Below are 17,153 nucleotides of genomic sequence, written 5' to 3'. Positions count from 1 at the left end.
AAGTCCCTTCCAGTTCTACATTACTATGATTCTATGAAACTTATAGAAGCTTTTGGAGAGGCCTGCTGACAGGCTACAGTAGTAAGAAGTTCAGGGAGCGAGCAACAAGGAGTCTGATAGAGAAGACATTGATTGCTACATATAGGATCCTGGACTGGAACCTGGTGTAGTGGGAGGGCCTGGGTATAAGGTCTTTTGAGAGCCCTGAAATAGGAGAGTGTTAGGATTATAGCGCTGAGTGTCTGGGCTGAAGATCTGATGCAAGGACATTGGACTTTTGTTGTAGGGGGTGGAGCTAAGATGTGATGAGACCTGAGGGCTGAGTCATGAGAAGAGGCAAATGGCTGCAGAACTGGAGCAACTGTCAGTAAGGGGTGCTAGAAAGAGCTACTATGCACTCCCAGTGACAAAGGGGCACTCATTCTGAGCAATATACAGTCAAGTGTGCTAAAGAGTTAAGTAGAGTCCACTGAGAGTCAGAGATCTGTGACAAATGAATTTTGAAAAGCTAGGGAATTCTCCTACTATTAATATGGACTCTGTTGGTGTGGAATGGCAGACAACTATATTTATTACCATGGTTGTTCTGCAGAATTCCATCCTGAAGCTATGCTGTGTTTCAGGACACTGGTAATAGGCAAAGCATTCTGGTACCATCTCTGTTTTAATAATACTCATTTGGAAAAGCTGGACTTGAATTGTTTCAATTCAGCAGTGCATTTGGTAAATGTTAATTTCAAGGCAAGCAATATGTATTGATTCCTCTGACTCCTTTTGTTAGCTGTTGTTGCAGAAACAGAGGTCCAAATCCTACATTAATTATTCAAGCAAAACTGTCATTGAAGCCAAAGGCAGTTTTACTTGAGTAAGGAATAAGAGTGAAATCCTTCCTTCCACACCAAGTCTCAGTAGCTTTTATTAATGCAGTCAGGGCTACATGGAAGGGGGAAATGAGGTCCTTCCTAGAGCATGAAACAGTAGCAGAGCTATTGAGTATCTCCTGCAGCAGATCTAGCCCTCTCACGTTTACAGCCTTGTTCTGCAGAATAAGTAGTGGCCCATCCCTTCTGCAGTTATACCTCACCATAACAGCATTTACTCAAAGTACAAAGGGAGCTCCCTGTGGAGTTGGTCTCTACTCTTCCATGCATTGGAATCTGAGTTTTTGAGTATTTCCTGGCCTCTCCACAAACATGGCCCTATCCAACTCCTAATAAAAACGATAGGAGTCAATATATTAATCTCAATGGGTGTTAAAGTAGGGGGCAGGATTTTACCCCAAAAAAAAGACTGCAGGAATGGATCCACAGTAAATAAAGACATTTTCTTATCCTATCCTATCTGTAAGAACTAAAATCTTAATTTAAAAGAAAGACAAAGCAGCACTTGATCATAAAGACTTTTTTTGAGCAGTGTGGTCTGAATCTGAATCCTTCCTTGAGCTGTTACTTAAGAAGTGAAGGAGGTTCTGCCAGTCCTGGCACAGGCATAAATTGCTGAAGTGCTAATAAATGTCTTTTTCTGCAGTAATACAAATATCATCTTCATCTCTGTCCCATGGGGACACAGGATTTCTCTCATATCATTCAATTTCTGCTAAACTCCCATCAGATCATTCCCCATTCTTAATCTGCAGACCACTATATAGGGAGCTAAAATACCACATTTCTTTGATTTTATAATTTCCTCGCATGACAGATAAAAGAAACCAAATGTAAAGGAAATGAAGAAAACCACCACAAACATGGAAGAAACTTTAATAAATAATTTGTTCACATCTAATGCTGTCAGAAAATATGCTGAATAAAAGAAAACCCATAATTTTATTCTAATTGTTACAGAAATGTTGCTGGTAATTGGTATGTATGTAGATACAATATAGTCACTTTGATATGCGTGAATTACTGCTGCTCATATTTATATTTATTAGAAGATTTCATGGCCCATTTCCCCCCCTGAAAAATAAAAACAATAGGCTTTTGCTATGTTTCAATAAAAATAGAATGTTTACTTTTCTGTGACCATAGTTCCTATTGAAGTAAATCCAACCATTGACTTGAGAACTATTCAGGCAATATGGTATACAATTTTGCCAGAGTCCTGCTGTCATTTGACAAAAGACTTACATAAATTTTGTATTTAGGATCAATATTTACTATTCCTCTCCATCATCCTCTTTTTATTCTAAGGATACTTGAATAAACATGGGGTCTGTTTCTAAAGAGCTCTTCTGCTTGTGCTGTTTTGTCCCCAGCTAAAATCATAATCATTTGTTTGTAACATCAGAATTGGCTGATGAGGAAATGATTGGTGACACAAGCACAGGATTATTACTTCAATTGAGGACCCAGCACTCCAAGCCGTTAAATTCAGAAACAAAGATTTTCCTTTCATGCAAATGTACTTATCATCAAAAACACAAAAGAAGACAAGTACAGAAAAAATACGACACATTGAAAGAATGAATTGGGTTTCCATGAGGTATTAGTTCATGCCCACCTACAATAAGGATTTAATGGCCTGAAATATTCCTCCTTACTGAGCAGGGCTTATCCTTCTTCTCCTCTTACCAATCTCTCTTGCCAGATTTCTTTTTGCCATTGGGGGGGAAAAAGGATCTGACATCAAATCAGATGCATATGGAGAAAGTATATCCCCCAATTAAAGTGAAAATGAACAATGGTGGCATTTACAAATTGTGGCCTTCAGATCTGTGCATGGATCCACGTGTGTGTCTCTTCCTCCACATGTGGAAAAAAAACAAACAAGCTTTCACCTGCCAAACCCAACAGAGAGTGCTCCACAGGTCCAGAAGTCCACAAGGGTGAAAAGGATAGGCAGTAACAATAAATATATTCAAAATAGTAGAGATAAGGTGCTTACAGTTTCCCCATCCTATTTTATCTTCCTTCTGCTTATAACTTGCATGCATAGCACATAGATATATTTGCATAAAATCACAAATTATTGTCATGTGTTCTTTGTAATACAGTAGTGACTACAGGCCCCTACTGAGATTAGGTCCCCGTTGTGCTAGGTGCTATATAGACACAGAAAGAAACAGCCCCTCCCCTGAAGAGTTTATTGTCTAAATAGACAATGGGTAAAGAAAAGGAACTATTCTTATCCTCATTTTATAGATGAAGACTGGAGTCACAAAACAATGAAAGGCCTGATACAAAGTATGTGAGAAGACTCCTATTGATTTCAAAAAGCTTTGGATTTAGCACCTAGTGACTTGCACATAGTCACACAGGAAATCTGTGGCCAGGAATTAAAACCCATATCTCTTGAGTCCCAGACCAATGCTTTATCCACAACACCATCCTCTGATTTTTTAAAAAAAATAATATCCCATATGCTAATAATAATAAGCCATTGTGACGTTAACTCATTAAAATATGACAGATCATTGTTGCAACCACTGTTATATATTTGCAACAAATCTTGTTCAAAGATTGTCAGATAAGGTGTCAGTGGAAAAGGTTATGATTTGCCAAATATGATTATGTTATTTGTATACATGTATCATTTTTGTATTTGAAGTTATGAGTATTGGCTCTATACCTGGATTTCAAATGTTTGCTCCTGGGGTAACACCCACAAGGTTGTTAGCCAGCACATCTTGGAGGGACTATTCAAATTGAGTGGCCCATCAAAAGAACATTTAACTCACAATTGAAGACGCTCCCGTACCCTGAAGGGACTTTCCTATGAACATGCTGTTTGAGGTATAGGTAATGGACTTTCTTTCTGTGACTAGGCAAAATCATGCATGGACATGTGACTTGCCCATGTAACTCCAAATACCATCTTGTTACTGTAATTTTCCATAGTAAGAACAATGGGATTTCCTCCACATGGCAGATGATATAAAAGGCACTGGAAACATCTCCATTTTGCCTATTTCCTGCTCAAACCTCTGGACTATGTACTTATACTAATTGGAGCATTCTAACCAAGGGACTGAGGTCCTTCCAATGATTTGGAAGCAGCAAGAGACTTATGAAGCCAGCAGTTTATTCCAACACTGCTACAAGCCTGATCCAAGAACTTTGTGATTACTGTACATATTTGATGACTTTAACCAATTTTAACTCTCACCTTTCTTCCTTTCTTTTTTATGAATAAACCTTTAGATTTTAGATAGTAGAGGATTGGCAACAGTGTGATTTTTGGGTAAGATCTGAGTTGTATATTGACCTGGGAGTATGGCTGGTCCTTTGGGATCAGAAGAACCTTTTATTTGAGGAAATTGTTTTTGAAGAACCGCTCATCTCTAAGTCTAGTATTTTTTCTGGTGATACAAAGACTGGAATGCCTAAGGAAACAGCTTTTATGACTTCTTGTTAGCCAGTGTGGTGAAACAGAAGTTTCCTTTTGTTGCTGGTTTGGTATATCTCAGGGGAGAATAACCTCCAGTTTTGGGGTGTGTCCACCCTACTTCTCAGCAGTTTGTCCTGAATTTGGTATTCTCAGTTGTGACCCACAGAGGCGCAGTTACAGCCACTTTAGAGTGTGCATTAGTATTGATACACTTCTCATGTGTTTGAAGACAACTTTTGGTATTTTTCCTCTCAAAACACCAAGATATATGCAATTACCCTGCTAATGTACAGTAGGGTCTGGATTATTGCTAAATTAGCACAACAAGAATGTATATGAACTGAAAATATTGAGTTTCAGTCAGGTCCCTAAAGCCTTGTGTACACTGTGGAAATTTTACCAAAAAAATCACTAGTGCTAACACCAATTTGTAAATACTGTGATCTCCTCAGAGGAAATGGAGGAGGGAGGAGAAAAGTGCAAAATTAACCAAATATATTGTCCATTAGAAATAATTCAGCCAGCTCTGTAAAACATTGTGTGAAGTGGAAATAGCCGTGCTGGATTAAACTCGCCATCACCACAGGCATATTTCTTACCATGAGTCAATAAAGATGGAAATAATTTCATAAGTACAGCTATGGATGCCTTGATCTTGTCTAAAAAGACTAATATCTTATGGGTGCTTCTGGTGAGAAGAACTGCAAAGTAAAGCTGAGTCTTTGTGGAAATGGCAAAGATTTCATGGCTCAGTCAAGCATATATATGTAATAATTCACAGACACACACACACACACACACACAGCCACAAACTCCCTTAAACTAAAGTTAAGCCTCCTAAGCCATTGTGCACTCCGCTGTGAAATTTCAAACAGTTTTTGTATTTCACCACTGGATACAGTGATTCTTGTGTATAAAACTGATCTACTTTGAACCTTATTTATTGAGCTTTTTTGGGATGCATATATTGAAGGAGGCCACACATTGACTTTGCACTAAAGCCACAATTCAGCAAAGCATGACACTTTTACATTCTGATATTATATCATGGCTGTGGTATTCATGTTTCTTATCACCCTTAAATTCCCAAATGCTTTCTTATTTGGGTGTGAGTGGCAATTTGGATGAATATTTTTGAGGAGGTGTATATATGTATTGTGGGGGTGGATTCAGGCTGGATGGCTATTCCTTGGGCTCTATGTTCTTCTGCCCTGGAAAAATGAAGGTCAGAAATCTGGCCCCATTTCAGGAATGCACTTGCAAATATTCTTAAATGTTTTACCAAATTAGGAGCATTAGCTCCCTCTACCTCCTCAAAGTAGCTCTCCTTATACCCCTGAGCATCTCTCCTGTTGAATAGTGCAGTGTAAAACTAACTAATCCTAGTAGCTGGATTTATAGAGCTCCAATGTGAAGGATACAGGACAAGATGGGAGTCAGGTCTTTTAAATTAAAAAATAAAGAAATACTTTACCATCTGAGTGAGGATATCTCCCATCTATCTATACTGTAAAGTATCTTGTGTGCTATGTCAAATAAATCATAAAGGTATAATTACATTTAAAAAGTGCTTTAAGTGACTGATGCAAAGTCAACCACTCAAAAGTTAGGAAATGACAGGTTTACAGTTGCCTGTGGAACCTATCTATGCCCTCTTGTGTGACCATCCTGTGCACGGAATGAGGCAGAGATCCTGTGGGGAAAAATAGTACATGATCTTACAATGAAATACTGTATCAGAATCCACATGCACCAGGGTTGCTCAGACAATCATAAAGCTAATATTTTCTAATTTGGGGATGCCTGACTCTACAGCCTAAAAATATGCTTTTAACATCATTTTTTGTATGCCAAAAGACAACTATATTACTCACAAATTCCTCATCATCCATCATCACAAGGGTTTGATCCCTGGCCCTTCGGCACAGAGACTGCTACAGATTGCTACAGGGACTTGAGGTACAGGAGTACTCCTGGGAAATAGGAGAAACCTATTTCCCAGGTGTAAGGGTGGTGTGCAGGGGCCGTGTTCTGGCTCCAGAGGATGGTAAGAGGATACCTAACTTGGTTTACTTCCTTCCCCACCATGGGATGTAGTGGAGGCTCCTATCTCATGCTGTGCTCCCAGGTGTGGGGAATGAGTTGCTGAGGTCTCATGCTCTGTATAAAAGGGGATACAGCTGGCTATCTCTCTCTCTCTACTCAGGAGTTAAGGCGGGTCCTGCCCCATATGGTTCCCTGTGGGATTCTGGGCCCATGTGAGAAAGCTTGGCTTCTTCTCCCACATGCCTTTACTCTGGCAGATCACAGAGGTTGTTAGTTCTTAGATACCAGCTGCTAACATTTCCCAGAGGGACACAGAGAAGGAAAAAGGAAATGGTGATTTTTAACTCTTTCTAACTTATCTATATCTGAATGGAATTTCATATGATAAAGAAAAGGTACTTCTATAATCTGAAGGAATATTCCAAGCAAATATCAAAGGTCTGCTTCAAACAAAGCAGGAATGACAGTTCAAAGAATATGTTGCAAAAATCTTGCTTAATAGAAAGTGTTAGGTAACCCAAATATGGACGTTATGGCAGTTTTCTCTATAATAGTAGTTCCCTCCATGTCTTCTCTTGGCTAAATTCAATTTTAGAGCTATTGTGTCACTCAAAGAGGATTGTTTTGGGGTCACTCTAAGGATTTTCCTTGATGGCCTCTTTGTCAAAAATGCACCATCCTCAAACTTTCAAAGTCTTCTGAGGACTGTTAGGCCTGCCAGATGGACTATGGTCGATGGCATCATGCCAGGTATCGTTTAGTGAAGTTCCCAGATCTGGCTCAATCCTCCGAATGCATGAATCTCTGGGGCTACCCTGGGGGTAGTGCCAGTAGGTAGGATCAGGCTGTTTTCCTCTTCAAGCATCAATGCCTTTGAAAGCACAGTGTGCTGGGGTGTTTTTGTCCATCCTGGCAACAGGGCCAGCATGCAACTCTGTTTTGAACATAATTAGTGATTGAAGGAAGGCCTATCTTTGCAAGATTATGACATTTCACATCATGTCAGACCATTTTATGCTCAGGACTTAGTACCAACAGCACATATGAAATGCCATTAACCATTTCAATTCTGACTGTTAGAGGGTCCAAGTTTCTGACCCATATAGCAATACAGGTAGTAAGAAGCTTGATAGATCCTGAACTTTGTCTCATAGCAAAGACATCTTTTGTTCATAAGCAAGACATGGACTTTGTACTATGCAGACACCTAGCATAACAAGTCAGAAATTAAGATGTATAAGTTTGTGAAAGTAAGGTGTATGAGGCTTTCAAAACCAACCAGTTTTCATGTATCTGTGCATGGCTGATACAAACCCTTTGTGTTTGAAAAATATGTATGGAGCTAGACAAGAGAAAATACATCAGATCTCTGTGTGACAGGCTCCCTGGGATGCAACCTGGACTGTGGGACTGCTGAGCCCTCTGTCCCACCAACCTGGGATATCACTCTTGTGAATAAATTGAGCAACTGTCTTGTCAAGCTTCAACAAAATAGAAGTATTGCAAATGTTAGGCCTCAAACTTCTGTTTACTTTAAAATGCAAGCCTTGGAAAAACAAAGCTTAAGCTTGTGGCTTCTGGTCAGGACGTGCTGCAACCAGATAACAATTTATGCTGACTCCTATGTACTTATCAACTCCAAATTAACCACATTCAAAATCTAATTGGCTACCCAAAATAAATAGGCCTCAGTTATACGAACAACTAACAATTGGACATAAAAATTAAATATGCATCAATTATACAACTAGGGCAACCACATAACCAATGTGGCCCACCCTGATTGGTTGGTCTGTTCTAAAACATGGCCATTAGATCAGATAAAAAGAACAAAGGCACAGGACTGTGTGTGTGTGGTTTTGGTAAACCTGACCCACACCCCCTGAACCGAAGGGACGTGGACTTCTCGACTGTCTGTACCTGGCCAGTGCGGAAAGCAGCTGACTGAAGGGTAACGTATTTTCGGACGAATGCAGGGTAAGTCTATGGAGTAAAGAAGTCTGGTCGCTTAAGCCAAATTGATCGTATCTGTATTGATACTGTAGTATAAAATCAATAGAAGGTAGTTGATGCATAATAGCTTTGCATGTATTAGTGCTTGTCTTTTAAGTAGTCCGAGCAAATGCATGTAGTGCTGTCGTTCATCAGCTTTATGTGGCCTTTGAAATAGTTTGTCACCAGGAATATAGAGCTGGTGAATAATAGCTTTACATATGCTTGTCTTCGGGCTTTTCTTATAACCTGCCAGGACCAGCATATGTAGAGTCACTGTTCAGGAAGTCGCAAATGGTCCACAATATTACATGTACTTGTGCTTGTCTTCAATATAATCTGCCTTTTGTATTAATCCTTATTCAGTGTTGGTCTTTGGTTTTCCTTTTCCTGTTTTGTTTATGCTGTTATTGTAGTTGAAAATCATTAAAAGCCTTTCTTGAGGAATAATTAGTAGTTCTTACTTATTTTATATGGACACCATTTAACCTCATTACATCTGTGTTGGGTGGTGGGAAGTAGCAAACACTCCGGGGTGAAATAGGGCCCCAAGGTGTGCCTCCTTCATTCTCTATCTCTGCAACTCTCACTCTACAGTGCTGTTGCTAAGCCACAAACCTCTAGCAGGTACTGCACTTACACAGACATCCACAGGCAGGGACACACCCAGGTGAGTTAAATGAATGCTTTGCCAGCCACTCATGAACCAACAATAGATAGGAGGCATCAGACAATTCCCCCTAGCTTCCCAGCCTTGCACCCCAGAACTGAACCATCTTGCCATGGTCAGTAGCCTGACCAGTGTAAATTCATTGACTGCCCATCCCTCAATGTGGAGAGGACACATACTAGCCTTTGTAAACTGATCTGAGATGTCCCAAGCACTTCAACCAAAACACACTGTTTTAGATAAAATATAAATCAGATTTATTAACTACAGAAAGATAGGTTTTAAGTGATTATAAGTAGCAGGCATAGACATCAGAGTTGGTTACTTAAGAAATAAAAATAAATTTGCAACCTGAGTTCTACAAACTAAACAGGATTTGAATCAAGCAGTGTCTCACCCTGAGAGATGGTACAAGCAGGCTACACAGATCCACAATGCACAGGCTGGGACTGCTTTCCATCCTGGAACCACCCTCACAGTTCAAAGTATTCGTCCTCCAGATATTTCTTCCAAGTGTTGAGTTGGGAGGAGGGAGTGGGGGACAGAGGCCAAGTGATGATATCACTTCCCCTATTTTATAGTTTCTTCCAGATTGATGGAAAGATCTATCCTTGTGACTTTGGGGTCGACCCCCACTGGTCAAGTAATCTCTATTGTCTACATGCTCTCCCTGAGAAGTCTTCTTTTAGGATAGTGGATTCCTTTTAATGGGCCATCAGCACATCTGGCTACTCCATTGTTGTACTTGAAAGGCTGGGTCTGGGTGTCCCCAACCTCACAACATATTTCAGTAACACACACATGGCAATTGTATTCATGGTAGCTCTTCCTAAGATGCATTTTACATTGTTACGTTGTTTAATCAAGAGGAGATATGAAGTGTTAGGCACAGAGACATACCAGAAAGATGTATATATGACAAAGATAAAATGTCTTTTTGATGCTTAACCAACAGGCAGTCTGTATCAAACTGCAGATGTCTCTAATTTTCCTTACTTCTGGAAAACTATGTGCAAAACAAGATAAGAAACTGGTAAACACTGGTGAATAAATCCTAGGCAATACGATGGGTTTGTGACTCTTCCATTTTGTTATATCAAGGGTAGTATATAATAAGCAGAAATGAGCTCATAGTTTTGGAACAGATTGAATGCTGTGAGACTCTGTTTCCCAGATTAGGTTGGTAAAATATTACCCTTTTCCTTTCTGTGTTGTGCTGTTTTATCTTTGACTAATAAAGTTGATTGAGCATGGATTATCTGATATCTCATCAATAATCTAACTTGAACCCTCATAATAAATAATAACTATCATAAATATCTCATTGGGAAGTTGTGGAAGCCTTGCAGCTGCTCAATGCTTCCCCTGTGGTCATTAGTCAGAACTCATATATGGCAACTGAATGGGATAGGGGTGGGAGGGAGGAGTGAGTTGGGCTTCCAAGGCTTCAGCAGAGAGGTTGCATAAGCAGGGTGCTTGCCTGCTCAACTTCTGGAGTATCTCCACATCTGTGGCTTAGGCAGGACAGAGAGCTCATGTACTCTGTACCCACAGAACCTTTCACAGTCGATACAAGGGCCTTAGTCCCTCGTCCCTGCATGGAGAATCATGTGGGCAGACCCTGACCATGGAACCAATGGGGCTCCTCGCAGGTGCAGGAGTCTGCCTGCAGGCAGTCAGTTGCAGAATTGAGGTCTTAGATTGTAAAATGGTTCTTGATCTTTTGAGGTGAAAGTATATGTGTAATTTTGCTATTGTTTGTAACAAACATATACAAAAAAGCTGATCATTACCTTACTCCTATGTGCACCCAAAAAATGAACTGAGAGGAGCATTATAAAGAAATTGAACTGCTCAAAACACACACAAAAAAGCATTCTTACCAAAAAAAAAAAAATCTTAACTTGTGTTTATAGTTCAGTTTTCAAAAAGGGTCTAATTTCAGTTTTTCACACACAAAAAAAAGTGACTTTATCAAACTTTTTACTGAATAAGCAACCAAAAATTGTGACAATTAATTTGATTTTAAAAGTATATTAAAAATGTAGCAAAAATTGAAACTTCCTATGATGACAGTTTTTTTGTGAAAAATTTCAATTTGCACAAAAAGTCATTTTTTGGATGAAAAAAATATTTCATTAGGAAAACACTGACTACATAAAAGCTTCAATCTGTATAGTGAACAGTATGTGACTCTCATTGCATGGCTCCTGTATGGAACCCTGCTTTGTTTTCACCAGATCTAGATATAATATACAATCAGCATTTTTTTTTATCATATGTTTTCAATTGAAACTGAAAATCAGAATCCCTATTTATACTGTTCTTTCCTGCTACCATTACTCACACACACTTTGTCACCCTGACAACTTCTCTCCAGCTTCTGATCTGAGCAGCTATGATGGTAACACCGAGAAGCTTATCCTCTTTAGTTTGATTTGATTTGTTTGTTTGTTTTTGTTTTTTAAATATAAAGTGATCTGTTGTTTTTTTTATTTCTACAAAATGGTTTTAATACATCCTTCTTACTTTTCTACATTTAAAAAAATGTTTTGTCTTACATATATTAAAAAGACAAGTTATTAGTCTATTATTGCATGAAGGAGACACGGCATAGCTCCATATCAATGAAATGCATTTAAAACATGCTTTCCAAACCTCTTTATGGTTTGAACAGTTCAGCTTTAAGAAAGTGAATTGGATTTTTCTTTTTAATGCAATGAAAGTCCTGCAATTGGAAGACACAAAGAAGAGAAAAGTATAAAAAGTCTGAAGGCCACAGTTTTGCATTGTCAAGCTCTACATTGTCTGTGAATGCCCTTTGAATAGCATGCACTCTTTGCAGCACTTGACCATTAGTAGCAGTTATATAAAACTTTAATTATTTACACTGTAATAGATCATTTGTAAACTTTTATCACATCCTCTTCATTAGTCTCAAAGAAGTCTTTAATAATACAATGGAGTACATTCAACATGCTTATCGGTAGAAGTAACTGATGATTTTCCATGAGTTTGTGTTGCTATGAATTAGAGAGCAGTTGCTAGAGAGAAAACTGGGTTTGTTAGAAAAAATTAGATTTCCAAACCACAATACACATCATGGCATGGGAGGGTTTTTGTTTTGTTTCATTTTTCCCCTAGAACAATTTAATTTAAAAAGCAATATACTAATTGTGAATTTAAAGATAAGTAACATTTATAAAATAATATATTTATAAATAAATAATAATAATAATAATAATCTGAGATAAACTTTTTTTCTTCAATGCAGTAAATAAAAGAGTGAATGTATCTTTAATTGTATAATGATAATTTAATAAATAAGACAATAATCTTAACAAACTTTTCAGGCACTATAATGTGACTTCCATAACCCGGTTTTACCGAATTTACCAGTCCTAAATATTTCAGCAACATTATTTGCTTGGTGCCTTTGATTCTTCCCACATGTCATTTTCATACTACTTTTAATTACAATATTATATTGCTTTGCACACTAGCATATGGTGGCCATATGGTATGTAATACCTGTTATCTAGTTGTAGGGACATGTGGTAATTGAAACACTTGTGCAGATTATTGTCTAGCTGTTGTACTCTTTGATTCAGAACCCTTTGGTCTTGGAAGGGCCAAGGTCCAGTATGTAAAGTCAAGATATACATTGTTATACAAGATATAAATTTATTTATATACATACACACACACATTTGTTTTATATAAATAATTTATTTTATTTATTTATTTATTTATTTATTCTCTGATGACCATACATACACACACACACACACACACACACAAATGTGGCATTATGCAAGGATCAAACCTATCTCTTATTTTCAACATGTACTTGAAACCTTTTGATGAGATAATTTCTAAACATTTAGTATCATGATATCACTATGCTGATGACAGATATTGTCCCTTTTCCTTCTCAGATTAAATCAATGGCAACCTTCCATCAGCGAATTGAGCCCCATATCTTTTTGTCCAGTGGAGTTTGGTTTCTGTCCTGGAGAAATGCTTGAATGATTTTTCCAGGAGGATGTGTAGGAACCAATTCATCCTCCCTCTGGAAGGACAGAAATCTTGCTGTCAAGTAACAGTCATCAATACAAAGAGTTTGTCGCCCAACTAGTTGAGGGGACTCCATTCGATTTAGTGAGTCAAGTTAGGAACCTTCAAATTGATTTTGACTATGTAATCTTCATGGGAAGCCATGTGTCAGATGGATGTAGTGTGCAAGTGTTCTTTTTCAGATGCACAATTTGTGCTAGTAGTCTTTTTATTTATTCTCTGATGACCATGCCACAGCAATATATTGTTGACCATGAGTCTTGTGTGTTGTAATTTGTGGTTTGCAATGCTATTCACAAACATTCTCCATCAGCTTGTCCAGAATGCAGCAGCACTCGGTCATTTGAGCTAACATTTTCATTTTTTTGCCTTTTCATACTAGCTGCTTTTAAAGTGTTGGTATGACTTCAAACTTACACTAATGGTTTTTAATATTCTTACTGGTTTAGGCCCTTTGAAAATTGATCTTCAGCCTTGTTTGGATGGGTATCGGAGACCATACACTACTCACTCTTTAAAGCTCTCACTGTGCAATATGAGACTGATAAGCATTTGCATTTTGGTTCTGGGGAGCCCAATAGCATGGAAGTCCCCTCCAACTGAAGTCTATTTTGTCTCATCCCACCACCTTAATGCTTTCCCTTTCCCTGTCCCCAAAGACGTTGCAAGAATAAAACTTATTGACTCTAGAGAACATTTATTGCCTTGACTTCCTATTTGTTTCTTATTCATTGTATCACTTGGACCTACTTCCATCATTTGTTTTTATGTGTTTGTATTTAAAGAGGATGGTGCTTTATTATAGCTTTTAGTGTATTGTATTTGAGTTTTATTACTTTCTGTATAATACCCTGTATTTATTGGCTGAGGGGATTGCATAAATTATTGATCTACAAGAAAACAAAACTACAGATTGTAACTGAACAAATAAAGTATTTGAGGCAAATTACTGCTACACAGAAAAGTAGTTAGCACTATACTAGCAAGAGAGAGATACTATTATAATGAATACATAATTTTCCATCTTCAGAAGAACTGTAGTTGGGTAAAGTGGAAGTAGAGAATGGGCATAGAAGGTAACAAGTGTTCAGCCATTGACTTCAATGAGTGCAGGATCAAGCCCACAAAGCATATTTCTTGTGGTTGTAACATGATCCTTCACATTCTAAAGAGGAACCTAACTACAGACCTTCTCCTCCAATTGAGCAGAAGTAACTTGGTTTCCATGCAGCATTAATGCTCCTGTTGTGGACGTGAAGCACAGCTCACCAAAGTCAGCTGGAGTCTTTCCATTTATCTCACTGCGCTTTGGATCAGACATCAGTGCAAGATCAAGTCCATTGTAAATAACTGCTCAAAATCCTTTCTGACTTAACATTTTTTTGTGTTTTGTTGAAATCCACTGGGCATTTACTGTATGTCAAACTATTTTGTCTAAATAAATTATACATTTGTTAGCAGCATAACGGTGGCTTTCATTAAGATGTAAATACATTTAATTAAAGCTCCTATGACAGTAAGAGTAGAGATGGAATTTGGTATTTTGCTACAAAAATAAATTCAGTTAGTACAATCTCTAGACAATTAGGGACAAAAATAATCTCTGTAAGCATCTCCTTATTTCTGCGCCTAACAACTCCTCAAAAGTATTCACTTTTCTCTTTGAAGCTCTATGAATGCACAGAAAATGTCTGTTCAAATTCAAGTTTCTGACCATTATAGCCCATTGGAAATGTATTTAAATTATTACTAATAGCTTTGGGAAACTTTTTTGTATTGACAATTGTTCATACTTTCTGTTGACAATGATGAATATGGTAATTAGAGCTGTGGAAAGAGTTTCAACCCTGTGTCAGTAAAAGCCAGGATCCTATCCTCTCACCATCTCTGCTACTATCTTTTACTCTTTCATGCTTACTCATTTGAGCTGTCAGCCAAAGAGGGTTCCTCCTGCACATCTATATTGCTCAGAGTATGAATGAAAGCTCTGCATCAAGGGTGCAGAGAAGAAGATCTGAAGGTCATACATTCCTTACCGCAATGCTTTTTGGAGAACAAGAGCTATAGCTTTCAGACTCACAATGAGATCAGTTCAGAGGGGGAAGGAGTGAATGTGTACAAGCATTTTGTGAGGGAAAAGCAAAAAGGCATTGTGATGAAGGGGGGAAATGGGCTTACTTTCCTCAGGGTTTCTGGTTAGCTGATGTAGTTAACTGGTTCTTTAAGGAGAAAAGTTTCTAAAAACTTAAATTTGCTCTATTCATTTTTTCTAAAGTAATATTTGTCACTGCCAGCTCCCAATTCAGGGGGGAAATTTTGCCGTAACTAATGCTTATGCATGGATGTAAATGTGATTACTCCAATGTAAGTGGTTGAGTATTAAGGGGATTAGTCTTTTTGTATTACATAGTGCTCTTAAGAGCATTTAATTCCCCAGTCTCCCTTTTCATCTTTGCATCCCCTTCTTTAGGGGATTCAAGCCACTTCATCTTCAGATTAGGTCACCCCCACTTTCCTCTCCAAACTATGCAGACTTTGCCAAAATACTTGTATTAACAATTATCAGAAAATGCCCTGTATCCTGGAATGCAAAGATGGATACAGATTTCAAAGCATCTCCCATGACAGTTGGGCATATTTGCATCTATGGTTTGGGTTCAGCCCTTTTAGGAATATAAGATAGCTGTAAAATTGCATCCAGAATTGAATTTTGACTGCATAGTCCCAAATTCAGCAGTGTTTAGATCTTGAGGTTGGGGCAGGGGGTTGGGGTTTTATTTTTTATTCAGCTGTGTGAAGAAGTTACTGGAAGGTGTGACAGAATTTCTCATTAAATTTCCCTTTGACATTTTGATTATAATCCATAAAAACATTCCTTTGAACACCTCCTCCTGTTCTGTGAAGACTGGAAGTCAGATCCTCAGTAGATGCTAATCAATGTAACGCCACTGAAGTTACTAGAGCTACACCAATTTGTGTCAGGTAAGGCTCTGACCATGGCTATCTAAAGCATTCACTCAGACTACACACTGAGAAGATAACAGGCTGAGAAGATAAGCGTGCTCTATTTGGGCATCTGCTAGAAGACGAAACACCGTATGTTTTGCAACTCCAATAGTGTGATTTTATTTGTTGCTTTTTTCCTGATGTGCAGAAACATTCATAACTTTTAGTCACAGAAATATTCATATAAGAGCATTTTCAAAGAGGTTTGAGATCAGTGTTGGGATTTTGTAAAGCATGTTCTTTCAATTATACAACTAATCTTTGATGGTATAGTTACTAGCGGTGATATATCTTTTTCTTGATCATCTTTGCAATAATGTTTGTTCAGAATTAATTACCACTATTTAAATACTGATCAATGTGGAAGTCAAAGAAAATTGAGATTTTATTTCTCATTAATATTTTGTTCATCTTTCTAATAACTTTTGTTTTGTTTTAAATATAGGTTTGTTTCAGAATGATACTTGTTCAAAACCTAAAGTACACACACTCCAGCTGTGCAAAACCTTTGCACAATATTTGATGGCTACAGAAACTGCAACCATGAGTACTGTCAAATTCATGCTAGACTTCCTCAGTGCTTGATCTTTTCAGTGCTGAGCACCTTTAACTTCCAAACACTACCGTGGGAGTTGAAATTACACAGTGCTTTCCAAAATCTTTCACTTAGACATTTATTTTTCTGTCTCACAGATTTTTAAAGTTGGAAGTAGCAACCAACAAATGTTTTGCTGTGCACATAAGAGTCAAGTTAACCTACACTTCATACTTGAAAAAGATGAAGTATCATGTACATTAAGTAACCTGTGACTCTCCAATAATTTTCAGCAGCTGTGGTGTCATCTTCATGTCAGTGCACTATGATACATGTGTATGAAACTTAGCATTATGGCTACCTTCCAGATGATCTCTGCCTTAAAGACCATATAACAGTAAAAGTGATCAAAGAAATATCAGGTCACATATATAAAATATAACAACTCTCGGAAGGCTGTTCATATCTAAGCTTAGCAATTTTGTTTTATTTCTCCTAGCT

This window comes from Eretmochelys imbricata, chromosome 1 (genome assembly GCF_965152235.1).
Source record: "Eretmochelys imbricata isolate rEreImb1 chromosome 1, rEreImb1.hap1, whole genome shotgun sequence".
Classification (NCBI taxonomy): domain Eukaryota; kingdom Metazoa; phylum Chordata; order Testudines; family Cheloniidae; genus Eretmochelys; species Eretmochelys imbricata.
Note: the sequence above shows the minus strand (reverse complement) of the source record.